This window comes from Ixodes scapularis, unplaced genomic scaffold (genome assembly GCF_016920785.2).
Source record: "Ixodes scapularis isolate PalLabHiFi unplaced genomic scaffold, ASM1692078v2 PGA_scaffold3__209_contigs__length_174095766, whole genome shotgun sequence".
Taxonomy (NCBI): domain Eukaryota; kingdom Metazoa; phylum Arthropoda; class Arachnida; order Ixodida; family Ixodidae; genus Ixodes; species Ixodes scapularis.
Window position 1 is genome coordinate 144416458 of NW_024609868.1, and position 15324 is coordinate 144431781.

The 15324-nt window shown below is 45.3% G+C and overlaps 1 pseudogene; it reads left to right on the plus strand.

Annotated features, from left to right (window-relative positions):
- Nucleotides 1-1089: 1089 nt before the first annotated feature.
- Nucleotides 1090-14558, plus strand: LOC115330781 (annotated as a pseudogene).
- The last annotated feature ends 766 nt before the right edge of the window (nt 14559-15324 follow it).

Below are 15324 nucleotides of genomic sequence, written 5' to 3' on the forward strand. Positions count from 1 at the left end.
GCAGTCTCCAAGTCGCTCAGAGCCTTGCCGTCCTGGCATATGTTTAGAGCAGACGTGTTTTGTTTGTTACGCCTTACATAGGCCCAAAATATCTTTGGATCCCTTACAGCCCGTTGTGCCATGTCCAAAGCATAATCTTGGTAAGACTTTCTTATCTGTTTTTTCAGGTTTCTCTGGAGGGTGCGGGCTGCCTCAAGTGTAAAGGGACAGCTGTTTCGCTTTGCTTGTGCGAACAGCTTACGCTTCCGTCGGGCTTGGAGCAGTATCTCCTTTGTTATCCAAGGCGCTCGGGGTTTGTTTCGGCTTTTTCTGGAGGGGACGCATTCAGCTTCGATGGCGTGCATAAAGTCGAGCCATATGTCATGTGGGTCTTCATGGTTGTCTTGGAACACCATGCCCCAAGGGGCGAGGTGTATAAGCGAATTCAGGTGGTTGGTGTCCAATCTTGCAGAGTTATGGAGGCGTCTGGCATGAGGTCCGGATTTAGGCCAATGATGGTATGTGGTCGCAGTCAATGCTTTGTGGTCAGAGCCCGTGAGGCTGGGTTCTGTGAAACAATTTGAGACGAGTGTGGGGTTAGAGACGAACATGAGGTCGAGGAAAGAAACTTGGTTATTGGTGGTGACGTAAGTTGGCTCGCTGCATACTTGGGTAAGTCCGAGTGTTTCTATGTGGTCGAGGAGGACAGTGTCAGATGGTCCTGTGGGCTTGGGAGAGCTTAAGTCTGACCAATTAATGTGCGCATTGAAGTCTCCGACAACTAGCACGTTGGAGTACTTCTTCTTTGAGAGGGTAACGGAGGACAGCGACGACTGTAACAAATCGTGGCTTTCTGTTTTCTTGCTGGGGGGACAGTACGCAACACAGAGATGTAGAAGGCCCTGTTTTGAATGAAGGTCCACAAAAATGGCCTCGAGGTCGTTCCGGTCTAGGTCGTGTCTTCTAGTGCATGTGATTGACGACGGTATGGCGACGAGAACTCCACCACCAGACCTGTTACGATCTTTCCTGTAGACTTTAAACCGTGTCAGGTCGACGAGCTGGCTGTCGGAAATGGAGTTGTCCAGCCAAGTCTCACACAAGGCGAATATGGTGTTGGGGCTGGACTCAGTGAGCACCCGGAACTCCAGCATTTTGTTCTTCACGGACCTGAGGTTGGAGAACCAGAAGGAGGTTGTTTTCCTTGTTTCCGTGGTACCGGGAGCCGTTGGTCTGTCCCCGGCTGTGGTAGGTCATGCGATCGTCGTTAGTGCAGGCTGCTTCGGCGCTTCGAAAAGGCTGTCGTCGAACGATGGCAGCTGGCACACGCCGCAGTACCATGGTTCTGTGCAGTTCGACAGACGCCGATAGGTAGGCAGTGAGAGCTGCTCACATTTCCTGTGGAGCCAGATGTTGCACCCGTCGCATTGTAACGCCGCCACGCTGTCGTAGAGCGGCTTGCAGCAGCGAGGACAAGTAGGACACGGTCCCGGGTTGAGCGGTACATCGCCAGCACAGAGCAGAATCAAGCACACATGAGGTTGAAGGACGGAGGTCGGGCGGCAGTACGTCCGGTTTTTCGCCGGTGACGGGTTCGGGCCGAAGCGGGTAGGCTTAGCAAATCCGCGAGTGAGTGCCGCCGCTGTGCTCCACTCCAGACGATCGAAATATGCTTGACGATGGTCATGTTGCGTCGCGAGGTGTTTGCGTGGAAAGAGCGCCGCAGGCGAAGAGTACGTAAGCGTTGAGAGCGCAAACCAAAGCATAAACAAGCGCACGCACTTCAAAACGTGACCGTTCGTCATGGCGCCCAGTGTCCCTGTAACACCGAATTAGAGCTGCGCTTTAATTCGGTGTTACAGGGAGTTGTAAACGGCTTTCACTTTTTTACAAGATATTGGTATGTTCGATGTGATGCTGCTCCTTTGAACACATATAGACCAAAATATGAGCGCCGAAATTTCGTTGTAGTATTACAACGAAATTTCCCTTTAAGTGCGAAATAAGATTTGTAGTAAGAATTCAGTTCTGCTTTAAAAAAAAAAGAAAAAGAAAACAGTCCAGTGACAGAAGCACAGGTCTTAGGTGAAAAGTTAGTACTCGCGAGTAGTAAGTTTCACTGAGGTAATGAAAACATCAGTGCGAGCGATGATTCAAATAATTTTAAGACCGCGTGAAAGACGATATTTACGATTTCCCTCGAGACAGCGCCGGCTGCCGACAGCACATCGCACGACAACAATGTTTGGCTACACTTCATCAGATGGCGCCACCGTGCCATCCGACTCATTTGTGGTGGGAGCTCGATTGAATGCGTTTATTTTAACGGAGCGAAGACCTGTGCTGTGCGACCGCGCGCATGCATCTGCCATCTGTGTATGCGTGTTTTTTTAGGGGGGGGGGGGGGGGGTGTATGCATGTGTGTTTTAGTGCTTGCGTCTGCGCCTGCCGGCGCGCTATTCTGTGTACGTATGTTGTCTTCTAATTAGGGGTCTTGTTCACCAGCTCATTAGTGCCTTTGCATAGTTGGCCATACTCTTAGGACAACCTGATTTATCACTTATAGTATTTTCTTGCTCCAACGCTCGAGTGCACTGTATTTACGTCGCGATATTCCGCATTAAGCATTTGTTTTTCGCCACACAAAAGTTATTCCAAACTTCTCGCATATGGTATCGGGCCGCCGACTGCAAATTATTTGCGCGAGCACCAAGAGATGAAACTTAATACTAAAGGTATTTAATGTCAACAGCACGTGCAACAATAGCCATATGCATTTTTTATTCACTGAAAAACACAGGGACAGGAAGCATAAGCAATTCACAAGATGTAATAATAAGAAACAAAATATGATAATATTTTTATTTTTATTTAAATTAATATTCATAAAACAGAAGTGATGTGTTTCAGCAATTCTTGGAAGCGCAACAACCATGATTTTCCGTTAGTGTTACATTCGTCATGGTGTGTACGCTGTAACTGTAGTCCTCTTCGATATGTTAATAGGACAAAGTATTCAGGAATTTTCTCTGATAGCGGCCTATCCTGTAATTCTCACCTTAATCATGTCGCTAAAACATTGCGAACTGTATCATGTTTGTTATATACCAGAAATATGTTTCTTCCTTTTACAGTTCGAAAAAAGTTGGCCAGTGCTCTTGCCTACGGCTTGTTACGTTATCGGATTACTTTGTATGCAAATTGTTCTCCACTTAGGCACAGTAAGATTTATGGCATCTTAAAAGGTATTTTATAAGGGATAGCATACACATCTACGGAAATTAACAGTGAGGAATAGTTTAAGTGGTAATTTTCTCCAAGTTTAAGCTTGGAGAAAATGCGGTCATAATCTAACCCTGTGGTGTTTCTGCTGCAGATTTTTACGTCCTTCCTGCTGCCGGTAGACTTCTTCGGCCGGACCAGCTTGCCAGGATGCAATCCACTTCGTTCGTGATCTGTGACCCGTTCAGCGAACATCATTTAGTTTACCTAAACCTTTCTGCTTTGATTCCTCCTGGACGGTACGTCATCTTATCGCCATCGACATCCTCGGAACCTTCCTGACCGCCCCCCTCCTTCGCACCGAAATCGCCAGTGGGCGAGGCCAGCCGAGTGCAGCCGTAGCCTCCACCGTGGTAAGGAGAAACTAGCGCCACGAGGCGCTAGTGGCAGAAAGGCGAACGTACGTACGGTCGGAGACGAAAATTGGTCTCGAAAGACTGATAGATGGCGCCACCACTGTCGTTGGCGTGCGCCCTCCTCGCTTTCTCCTCCTCCCCCCGCACTACCCCCCCCCCCCCTCCCCCGGCTTTTTTTTTTTTTTTTTTTCTGGTTTGTTTTGCTAAATTGGTGCCGCGCCGGCCGCTTTGAGCGGCCAGCACGGCACCGGTCTAGCAGACGAGCCGCGCGCGACATACTTCACAACAACTGCGCTTCACGTGATATTACCAGCGCAATCAAACAGAAAGAGCACGTTCATTGAAATTTATTTTTTATTGAAACACGTATCTACAAACTCCATTGGCAGTCCACCGCCCTCCAAGGGGAGCTGAGAACTGTAGTAGGCAGTAAACGCAGTAAAGTTGCCAAACATGTAAAACGAAATTAATTACTTTAATGTACAAACCAAGAGAAAAGCACTTATCATCGAATTATCTAAATGGCTCTATAAATAACTCCCGCAAACGAAACTTCTGAATACCCAAACAAACAAATCAACACCGAAATAAAGGAAAAGGCTTGCAGGTGAGCTGCATAAGGATAAACGATAAATAAACCATAAACAAACTCGCTAATAGGCAATGCAATTAAGAAAGAAAGAAAACAACTACTGTCTTGGAGTGACTACATCTCTGACTGTAGGTGCTCTATCGGTGCTCTATCCTACGATATAAAAACGAAGCTGTCAGATTAACTGAAGATTGCTCTGACAGCAACTCACCTGGAGGAGCAAGTCCTTGCAGCAACGGATTCGCAACAAGAAGGGTGGGGCACGCGTTTTTCCACAAACGAATCTCCCTACCGCTTGCAACCATGGTAGAGCCGAAGTGCTCGCTGCACAAACAACGCTGGCGCAGCTTGCTCGTCAGCAAGCCGGGCAGGCTTCTAAAGTCCTGGCGATTTGCATACGCAATCCATTTCGATGCTCTAATGGAAAAATCAAGTTTCAAACGCTGAAAAAAAAAAAAAATTGATATAGAGCTTCACCTGTCGTCTGTTGGAAACCGGGAGAATGAGCACTCCGAGTTCTTTTGAAGAATTTTTACACCACTTCGCCGCGCTGTAGACTCCGTAATACGCCGTCATGAGGCACGCAACACACTCGGCAGAATCTCTGTAAAATTAGAGGCGTACATCTCTAATTATTATAACCGCGCAGCAGCGCTGCACCGTGAAATCCGAACTTTCGATTTTAGCACGAGCGGAAGGGTTTGAAAGCTTGGAGTGACGAGCGAGCGAAAACAAAACAAAAAAGACAAAAACGGTCGTTTTCCTTCGCTTACTGATTGGTCGGAAGAGCCCAGAGTGCTTCGCTTTCGGTAGCGAAGATCATATACACGTCGCCAGCGCTCAAAATCACAGCGGCGAATATGAACATAACAGTTTGGTAAGAGTCGGCTGGGTAGACCTACGAATCTGTTCTTTGGATGGACGTACGAGAGAGAAGCCAGCAACGCGGCGCCCCTATCGGCCCAACCGGGGACGCCGTTAGCTGCATTCGGCTGGCGAGGCAGCTTCGAGAGAATGCGGTCACAATCTAACCCCGTGGTGTTTCTGCTGCAGGTGGGTAACGGATAAAATTTTTCAGAAGTGATTTCTGATTATCGTTGCGTCGTAGTGCTGCCCTGCCCGGAAGTGCTGTGTTGTTGTATAGCGGATAGCTTTGGATGCATTGTGCACTTTGGTACTACTTTTGAGCGGAGATGTCGAGATTAGTCCCGGTCTTCGCACGACTTTCGTAACTGACAACCCGAGTAAGGACACCAAGACTAAGGAGATGGAAGAAATGCCACAACTACTTCAGGATGTTCTCCTACAAAAATATGTATGGACGTCCTATGTCCCTACTTTTGCCGTTCTATTACCTCTTTGTCCATCCTATGGATTACTGTAGACAGTTCTTAGACTGTCTATGGACCATTGGTTTGCCACAGAATGGACACAAAAACGCTATAGAGATCTTCGCGAAAGAAAAAGTTTTTCATTCCTTCCTATTTCCGTTCTATGGTCCCGGTGAGTCTATGGTCATCCTATTGCCTCTCTATGGTGTGAGCTATATATTGGTGCATTATTAAAGTGATGCCGGGTAGACGTTTTCTTTGGGTGTAGCGAGGTGTCCGAGTTAAAGAGTTGTTAATTAAGTTCCGGGTATCAATATGTTACATTGATGTCTGGAGGCATATCCAACCTCAGGGTATACTCATTGTGGAGATGGAAGTGTTTAGTATGTGCCGGAATAATGTTTTTACTTTCTCAGTGGGAGGTAGGTATATGTGGGTCGCTGCGGCCCCCGTAGATATTCGCAACTTTCACAACCCATAGGGGACGCACTGGTGCCTATCGAAATTGCGGTCATCTGGATGATCGTCGTTAAAAAGCGGTATACTAGGCTCGGTCTGCGCGCCACGCGTAAGTAATAGTTGTTTAGCTATATACGCGCAGTATCAGAGACTTACTTTATGTTTTTTTTTCACGTCAGGAAAGTGTAGGCAAGCCATTTTATAATGAGACCAATCATTTAGGAACTAGGGAGTGCGATTCTCACACCGCGGTACCACCATCGCTTAAAGTGGCTTCTCTATGGACCCAGTAGGGACTCCGTGCAGACCCTGAATGGCTTCTCTGCAGACTCCATAAGGAGCCTGTGTAGACCCTGTATGGCTTCCCTGTGGACACCGTATGGCTTCCCTGTGAACCCCTTACGTACTCCCTATAGGCCTTGTATGGCTTCTTTGCAGACCCCTAAGGACCCTACACTTTTTAAAATGACTTTTACAGAGCACGTTTTTGCGTAAAAACAAATGGGGAAATGCTCTTTTTGTAGAATCCTTTATTGGAGATCAGTACAAAATGACAAGAGCCTCATGGTTGCATACACTTTTAGCTTACAGGGTTTTGCGGCACAATTAATATTTTTTTTTTTACAGCCATGCCTCACCGGCGACTTCAGGTAGCGCGTCCCGACTTAGGTGCGTCCTAACTTCGGTGGCAATTCGCGGCGTGTCCGCCTGGGAGACGGGGGTTGGCATCCCTGAAACCCCTCTTCTACCGTATATGTTTCGGCGCCAAAGTGGCCGATTAAAGCCAAAGCGGAACAGTCACATGCTGATCGAGTACAGATCGGTGCCGCTTTTTCAGAGCAAGCTCTTTAGCAGTTTCCCAACTGACTTGTTCTAGAAACGTTGGTCGGTGCGGACCCCGTAGCAGACCCCCTGCAGACTGAGTGGCTTCTCTGCGGACCCTGTAGGGACTCCCTGTAGACCTTGTATGGCTTTTCCGCAGACCCCATGAGGACCCTGTGTAGACCTCGTATGACTTCCCTGTGGACTCCCTAGGAACTCCTTGTAGGCTTCGTATGGGTTTTCTGTAGCCACCTTATAGACACTGCAAAGACCCTGTGTAGACACCCTATAGAGTCCCTATGGACTCTATATGGCGCCTTGCCATAGAGAGGGTATAGGATGACCACACATCATCCATAGAATAGGACGTCCATAGAACGTCCGTTGGCCAATATTCTATAGGGCAGCCATAGGACGACTTCACGGAGGCAACAGAGGTCGTGGTCTGCCTATAGATGCCTTTTGTTCTCCCTATGGACGCTGGTCTATAGAGCGTCCTAGAAGTGTCCATACATATTTTTGTAAGGGTTAATGCCCGAACTCTCAAGTTTGAGGCAGGTCAAGCCAGCTTAATCAGCTCTATTAAGAAAGTAAGGAAAATATAGCAGTCGATAGAAAATAAACTATCTGACGTGAATAAAAGACTCGTCAATTTAGAGACGAAAGCGTTGAAATTTGACGAATGACAGAGCGAACTTCAAGCCCTGTAGCGCGTTGCCGAAGAAGCTAGGAAAGAAAATGCTCTTCTGCGCTCGCGCTTTGACGAATTAGAAGATAGAAACAGGCGAGATAACTTAATCTTTCACGGAATTGAGGATTCCAATCGTGAGACATGGGCTCAGCCTGAGGCGAAGATAAGAGTGGCGTTGCCTCGAGCCATGAACTTGAAGGGCGCACAGAATAGGTGCCTTCTCTGCTAGCCGTTGTCGCCCGCTAATTGTCAAATTTGCAATCCTGAAGGCTCCAGATAATATCTTGAATTTTATATCGCTACTTTTGTGTATGGCCCATGTCGGGGTTAAACGCTGTCATGAATGCCCCATTTTCCAGAATGTCTGCACCTGGCCGTTTATTTTCGTCGAGCGCCTCTCGCGGGTTAAGGTCGTCTGACTCAACAAGTCTGGCGCCATCATCGCTTCGGAAGCACGCGTGCCCAGCGAACGCACCAGACGGGCGCCGTGATATAGCATCCCAACAGCGAAAAAAACGGCTAAGGTTTCACGACCACGACCGAAACACCAAGGCAGGATCCGGGGCGATGAGATCATCCGGACGCCTTCATTCTAAGGGTAGACAAGGAGGGTCGGATGTCGGCACGTCACGTCTCGACCCCGGACAATGTTTTGACCCGCTGCGTGGATTTTTTTATTTATTTATTTATTTATTTATTTACCCTCAAGGTCCGAAGACATTACAGAGGGGAGTGGGAAATACAAAGAAATAACAACAGGCAAAATACGCACAGTCATATATCAAAAAAATAAAAAGTTAGATAGAGCATCTCTAAAATGCACAAGTTATCAATGGTGGCAATGTCATGAGGAAGGTGGTTCCATTCCACAGAAGTGCGCGGTATGAATGAATAAAAATGCATTAGTGTTGCATGGAATGACGCCCACTTTGTTCTTATGATCTAAACGACGGGAAATATAATATGGAGGAGTTAGTAGATTGTGGCGCATGGCCGGATTATGATAAATTTTGTGAAAAAGGGACAGACGAGAATATTGCCTACGTAACGCAAGAGTGGGTAATGATAACGATAGTTTCATGGAGTTTACTCTAGAAGTACGGTGGTAGTTGGAAAGTGTGAAACGTGCGGATTTGTTCTGGACGGCCTCCAATCATTGAACGAGGTGTTCCAAGCCGGGGTCCCAAACGGAGGCTGCGTACTCCAGTTTCGATCTAACAAGTGATTTATAAAGAAGTTTGAGAGATGACGGCACAGAACTAAAATTCCTTCTTAAAAAGCCTAGCATGCGGTTAGCATTGTTAATAACATGTTCAATATGAATATTCCATGAAATATCAGATGTTATGTGGATGCCAAGGTATTTATAACAGTGCACGGGCTCCAGTGGAGCGCTATTAAGGTAATAAGTCGGACAAACAGCATTACGACGGGACACAGGCATTGACTTGCACTTGGTGATGTTTAGTTCCATTAGCCACGTGCGGCACCAGTTAGATATTGAGATAGATCTGACTGCAATAAGGCTGTGTCACTGTCGGTAGAAATTTCCCGGTAAATAACGCAATCATCTGCAATTAAACACACACAGGATGAAATGATGGCTGGCAGATCATTGATGTAAATAATTCCAACGAGCCGGTGTTTTGGTGGGACTCTCGGTGCCATCTAGACAGGCAGTGAAGTGTTTACGGCGGTTGAGTGTGCGTGGGAGTGGAATCTGGGCGGTGTTTGACCGGGGCACCTTTCTGTGATTGGCCGACCATCTGCCGATGTGGGGTCCCTAGCCCTACCTAAAGACCTAAGGAGAACGAATAGTTTAATAAAAGCGAACTTCGACAAAAAAAAGTTCTCTCAGATTTTGATTCAACTGTACAGCATGTAAATAAACAGTGTACTTTTGAGAGAGGTCACGGCTCATCGTCGTTCACGCTGAGCTCTAGCCTAATGCCTGGCTGGAGTCGCCCCTCCACCACCACGGACACCGCTCGGTCCCAACAGTACTAAAACAGCGGTGTTTTTGTAAACGAGGAATTTCCGCCGGCAACCGGTCACGCACGACGTAAGCTATCGAATTCGCGAAGGGTTCGTATCCCAATGTTGCCTTTACTTTGCGTTATAACAAGCTTTATGTCGATAAAAATGTCTTTGTTTATGGTTTGGAAACTGACACCGTCGTTCAGCTTGGGTGTCATCAGGAAGCCGTAGCGAGCGCTTCGACTAATACGTCCTCTTCTAGCCCTGCACAAACATCTTCGTCATGTCAGATTAACAGCAATAACAGACATCGCCTAGCTGTTGAACAAACTTCGATTAGTTTTATTAATATACGGAGTGTCATAAAAAAAAAAAAAACCTTCACGCACTTAATGACGTTTTAGAATCATCATCTGCTGATTTAGTCATTCTTACAGAAACGTGGCTTTCTGCTAAAATACGTGACAGCGAAAGTATTGCATGGGGTAAGCGTTTCAATGTCTATCACCATGATAGGGAATTCAGATCCGGTGGAAATGTGTTAATTGCTGTATCTGAGAATATGACATCTTTCTGTGTGAACCTTTCGATCTGATTGAATTCATTTGCGCATGCGTTAGTGTAAACCATAAACGTATAGTTCCTTTGTGTTTGTTATAAACCACAGAATTATTCTGCTACCTTCCCCAATGAGCTACACAACGTTCTTACTTTGATTTTAACCACGTTTCTTGTCTCTCCCATCTTTCTCTTTGGAAATTTTTACTATCGTAGCATTGTGTGGACTGGTGTGTGTCCCTCTGTTGCCCCCAAGTCTTCAGGATGTCTCTGTTTTCTAAATGTATGCGTTGATTTCAACCTAGCTCAGCTTGTCACAAACCCAACGCGTGTTACAGCCACAACTGCCAGTGTGCTTGGCCTAAGGTTATCTTCTTCAGCCGATCTTGTTTCTGAAAATTGTCATCTTCCTGAGCTCAGCGATCATTGTACGTTACAGATCACCTTAAGTTTACTTGTAGTTACTTCCTCGAAAAGAATCAGATTCATTCGTGATAATAAGAAAGCGAATTTTTACGCCATTAACAATGAACTTCGTTTTTTTTATGAGTGGCTACATCGATTCTTTTTCACAACGATCAGTTAAAAAAAAATTTAAACCTTTTTAAAGATATTGTTATAATACTCACGGATACATACATTCCGCTTCGATCGATAACTTCCCGTACTCATTCTCATTGGTTCAATGTCCAGCTCAAGCGGTTTTCCAGAAAAAAAAAAAAAGCTTTTGTTTAGGGCCCCTAAGCCCTCTAATAGCCGACTCACACGACGAACCGAATCGCGACTTTCGTCTTCGGACCGTGCACCACGTGACCGGTACGTCACCGATTCCTGCGATCCGCTCCTCGTCCGCGTACGCGCGGACTGATAAAGTCGAGAGCCTTTTCCACTCGCGGATGTTTGGCGGGAGATTCACTAGAAAAGCGTTTAATCAGGCCACGGTACATGGTTTTCTTGTTTTTTTTGTTTTTTTTTGTTTCTGGACGATTAAAACAAAAATGGAGCATCGTTGTGTTTCGTACGTTCGCTGGTTCATTCTGTCGCGCGACTCTTGGTTCTACGCGTGAAACATACAGAAACTTTGTCCGGCTGACGTGACGCAGGTTCTGGTTCTCTTCCAGGTTCGTGTCAAGTAGCTCCCGTCAAAACTCCTCTAGCACGCCGCGATAATTCTTGCATGTCCAATCAGGGTTTCACCGAGCAAGTGGCTATGGTGTGCTTGAGTGTTGTGCGCGAGCGCAGATTGCGTGAAGGCATCTCCAAACGCCCCTTGGTCGAGCCCAGAACTTCGGTGCTTCTACGCCGAATCCTTTTCTAACAGGACCATGCCTGTACCACTGTTATGCTTTGGGTTAGTAAAGCTAGTGGCGCTTCGCGCGAAGCCTATCACGTTTTTTTTTTTTTGTTTTTTTTTTCTCGATCTGTACGGAACAGCGGCGTACAATTCTTTACCCCGGTAGCCAACGCCGATTTCTTTCTTGGACAACGGTGCCATGCTGCGATATTGGAGTTTCGCGGCACTGTGTGGTGGCGAACAGGTTCGGTCCGTCCTCGCTGGCGTCTGCTCGTCGTCTCCCTCGTGTGGATGCGCTTGGGAGACGAACGAACCGCGGGTATGTCGTCACGTGATCAATCCGACTGCGGATCCGTCCGTCGTGTGAACCGGCCTTAACAAACCGGATCGCTGGTGAGCCTATCACGACGCTCTTGTCGAGTACAAGTCTGCTATTCAAAGCGCCAAAGATTAATTCTTTAATATCAATTTACCGACATTACTAGCCACTAGTCCTAAACAATTTTGTAACACTGTTAACAGTAAACACAAGTCGTCTATTCCCCTTTGTGCGGACGGTCGGGCGATCCCCAGTGACGTATATGTGTAGATCCTGAACAATGTTATTGCTGACTCATTTTCAAGTTTTGATAACCCGCCATCTTGCTTACTACAGGAATATGATTTTATACCTATGGAACCCATTGTAATTGACCGCACTGATATTGCTAAACTAATAAACAGTTTAAAACTGTCTTCTTCAGCTGGTCCTGATAATATTAACTTTAAGTTCATGAAAAAACTTAATTATGCATTCATCTATTATATTCTCTGAACTATTTTCTCGGTCACTTAAACTTGTCATTTTACCTGACTACTGGAAGGTAGCCAGGGTGATTCCATTGCGCAAAAAAAGTTGAAAAGCATTGCCTCCTTAACTATCGTCCAATCTCGCTTACCAGCATACCATGTAAATTCTAGAGCATATCATATAGGCCCAACTGGTTAATTTGCAAGAATCAAATTCTTTTTGTTTTAACAAGTGTCAGGATAGTTTCCGCAAATTTCACTCCTGTGAGACACAGCTTCTGTCATTTACTTACGATCTTCATTCCGTCCTTGATTGTGGGTCCCAATTTGACTGCGTTTTTCTAGATTTTGATACAGTTCCTCCCCAGTTGCGTCTATTAAAATATAACAAATTAAGTATTGATCCTAACATAGTTGCCCGGATAGCCTGTTTTCTAACTAATCGGTATCAATTTGTTACTGCTAATGAGAACACGTCTCCCCTCACTTCTGCCACATCCGGTGTTCCTCAAGGATCCGTATTAGGCCCTCTACTGTTTCTCATTTACTTTAATGACCTACCTAGTTGCGTCTCATCATTAATTAATCTTTTCACTGATGACTGTGTAATATATACTAAATGTATTAACGTCTGTGAAATTTTAAAGCTCCAGACAATATCAATGCTGTTTACCACTGGTGTGAAGTTCGGAATATGAAACTTAACATTACTAAATGTAAAGTTATGAGGATACCACGTACTAATCGTCATGTGTCTTTCTACCTTCTCAACGACGTCCCCTTGGCCCCTGTTTCTTCTTACAAATATTTGGGCGTTCAGATTACGTGTAACTTCTCTTGGAAACGGCATGTTGAATATGTCATCATTAAGGCTAACCACATGCTACTTTACCTCAAAAGAAACTTTGCTCTCGCACGGTCGGCCTTAAAATCAACAGTGTCTAGATCTCTCGTTCCCTCCAAATTAGAGCATGCTTTTTTTTATCTGAGACCCCAGTCAGTCTAATCTAATTCATGTTCTGGAAGCGGTCCAAAACCGTTCTGCCCGTTTTATTCCAGGCAACTACCACCGCACTGCCAGTGTAAGCTACATGAAAATCACCTTGTTCCTGCCTAACTTCCGTCTCCGACGTCAAGTTGCTCGTTTATGTATTTTCCACAAGATCTATCACGCTAACCCGGAACTTAGAGCAACATCTTTTCATCCCACCGTTCTAGATTTCACCTCACATCGATCATCAACTCAAAGTTGGAATTTCTAAATGTAATACCAACGTATTTCTACGGTCATTCGTCCCTAAAACTTGTTTGGGATCGAATCACCTTCCGACTCCCGTAATTTATATAGTTGATACCCAAATGTTTAAGAATGCTATAGACACTCTTTACCGTCCTAAGTCGCCATGATACCTTTTGTATGTTGCCCTTTTGTCTCTCTTTGTGTTTTATTTTGTTACTCCCTCTCCCCTTTTTAATACCGATTGGCCTTGAAGGTTTTTAAATAAATAAATATTACTGCCTTCCACGTTTTTCTGCAATTTTTTAAAGATATGTCATTAGTAAGCATTTTCGGCACTTTCGAAATCACTCGCCTTCATCCCCGCTTTTCGCGTACGAGTGAGCGTTTTGTTTTCCCAAGTGTTTATACGGAATATGGAAAAAGTCTCCGCTCGTTTAATGTCCCTGAAATTATTAATGGTGTGCCTGATGCGTTTACCGATATAAATCCGAAGGGACAGCTGAAAAGGCTTCTCAAAACAATCTGCTCAGGACAGATTATATGATGTTATTTCAGTGTGCTTTTTGTATTGTACTGTTTCCTGTTATTCTAAACCGGGCGCATATATTGTTATCTTGTTTAGAACCAGCTACCTGCAACGATGAGGAATAATTTTGGTGTTTTCTGTAACATCCGTATCCCTACAGTTACCGCAACGCGTGTCTTTTCTTATGTATTTTTTCCTCTACATTTGGTTGTATTTTTTTTGGTCAAGGGTAGAAGGGCATGTGATCCTTAGGCTTTTGTAACCTGTTACTCTTGCATTTTGCAGACATGCTTCTAGTGAAAGTGTATCCTTTGTCGCTGATGTTATTCTTATCAACCGCTACTTGCATAACGAGCCATGGAGTTATTACAGTGTCTGTAGCTACTACAACATCAAATATTTTTATCCCCACAGGCTCTCTGCTGACATTTGATTTCTCTTAAAATGTTTTCATTGCCAGATTGATTCTGCTGAGATTTTATCATCTATTTTGGTGCGTGTGCCCCACTACAGTAAAGTCTAATAGCGCATTTGATCACTTTGCGGCAAATATGTGGTATCCTGTCACCCACATGCAACTGAAATACAATGACTTCGCCAAAACACTAGATATATTCAGCGACAACATTTCAGTTCTTTACTCGTCATTCTGTCTATTCTAAAGCAGTTGATGCTCTGTTCTTCTACTTTCTTTTTTTTTTGCCACGGTTGATTTTGGAGCCAATCGGTGAATGTACTTTTGCGGACTGATTGGATGTGTATTTTTCTGCATTCATGTTTGTCTTCACTTAACTTGTGTTATTGTCTTGAGGTCGCTTTTTATGCCCTTTTACGCCTATATTTCCCTTTCTTGTTTATTTTTTGTGTTAGTGTTTTCCTCGTGTTTCAACAAAAAAAGCTACTGGCTTTCATCACCATTAAAAAATATCAATATTATTATTAATATTATTATTATTATTATTATTATTACAGCGGAGTATCGCCCACTTTCGTGTCCGTCAGCAAACAAATGATGACACTAAACTCCTACACTGTTAGCAAGAATAACACGCCCAGACGTGTAAACCGTTGTCCCATAGCGGACACGTCGAAACGTGTTTGTTTTACACGAGGCCATCTGTGGTTTTCGTCTACACATGAGGTGCTGTGTAAACTTAACACGCTACACCGTGTCTGCCTTCCGCAAAACCGTTTCGAGCGTGTTCCTTATGAAACATGGCGGCCAGCGGCCGAGAACAGGCGAGAGACGAGCCCAGCGAGCCGCGCGCCTTTCAGCCGAATTGAAAGCACACAGGGCGCGTTAGTTCTCGTTCGGTGTCTTTTATACACAGTAAAGTCTCCATGCGGCGGACGTAGCTACTTGCAAAGGTACGTACGTACGTGCGTTGTCGGCGGTCGGCGGCGTCGGTAGCTTCAACAAACCGCTAG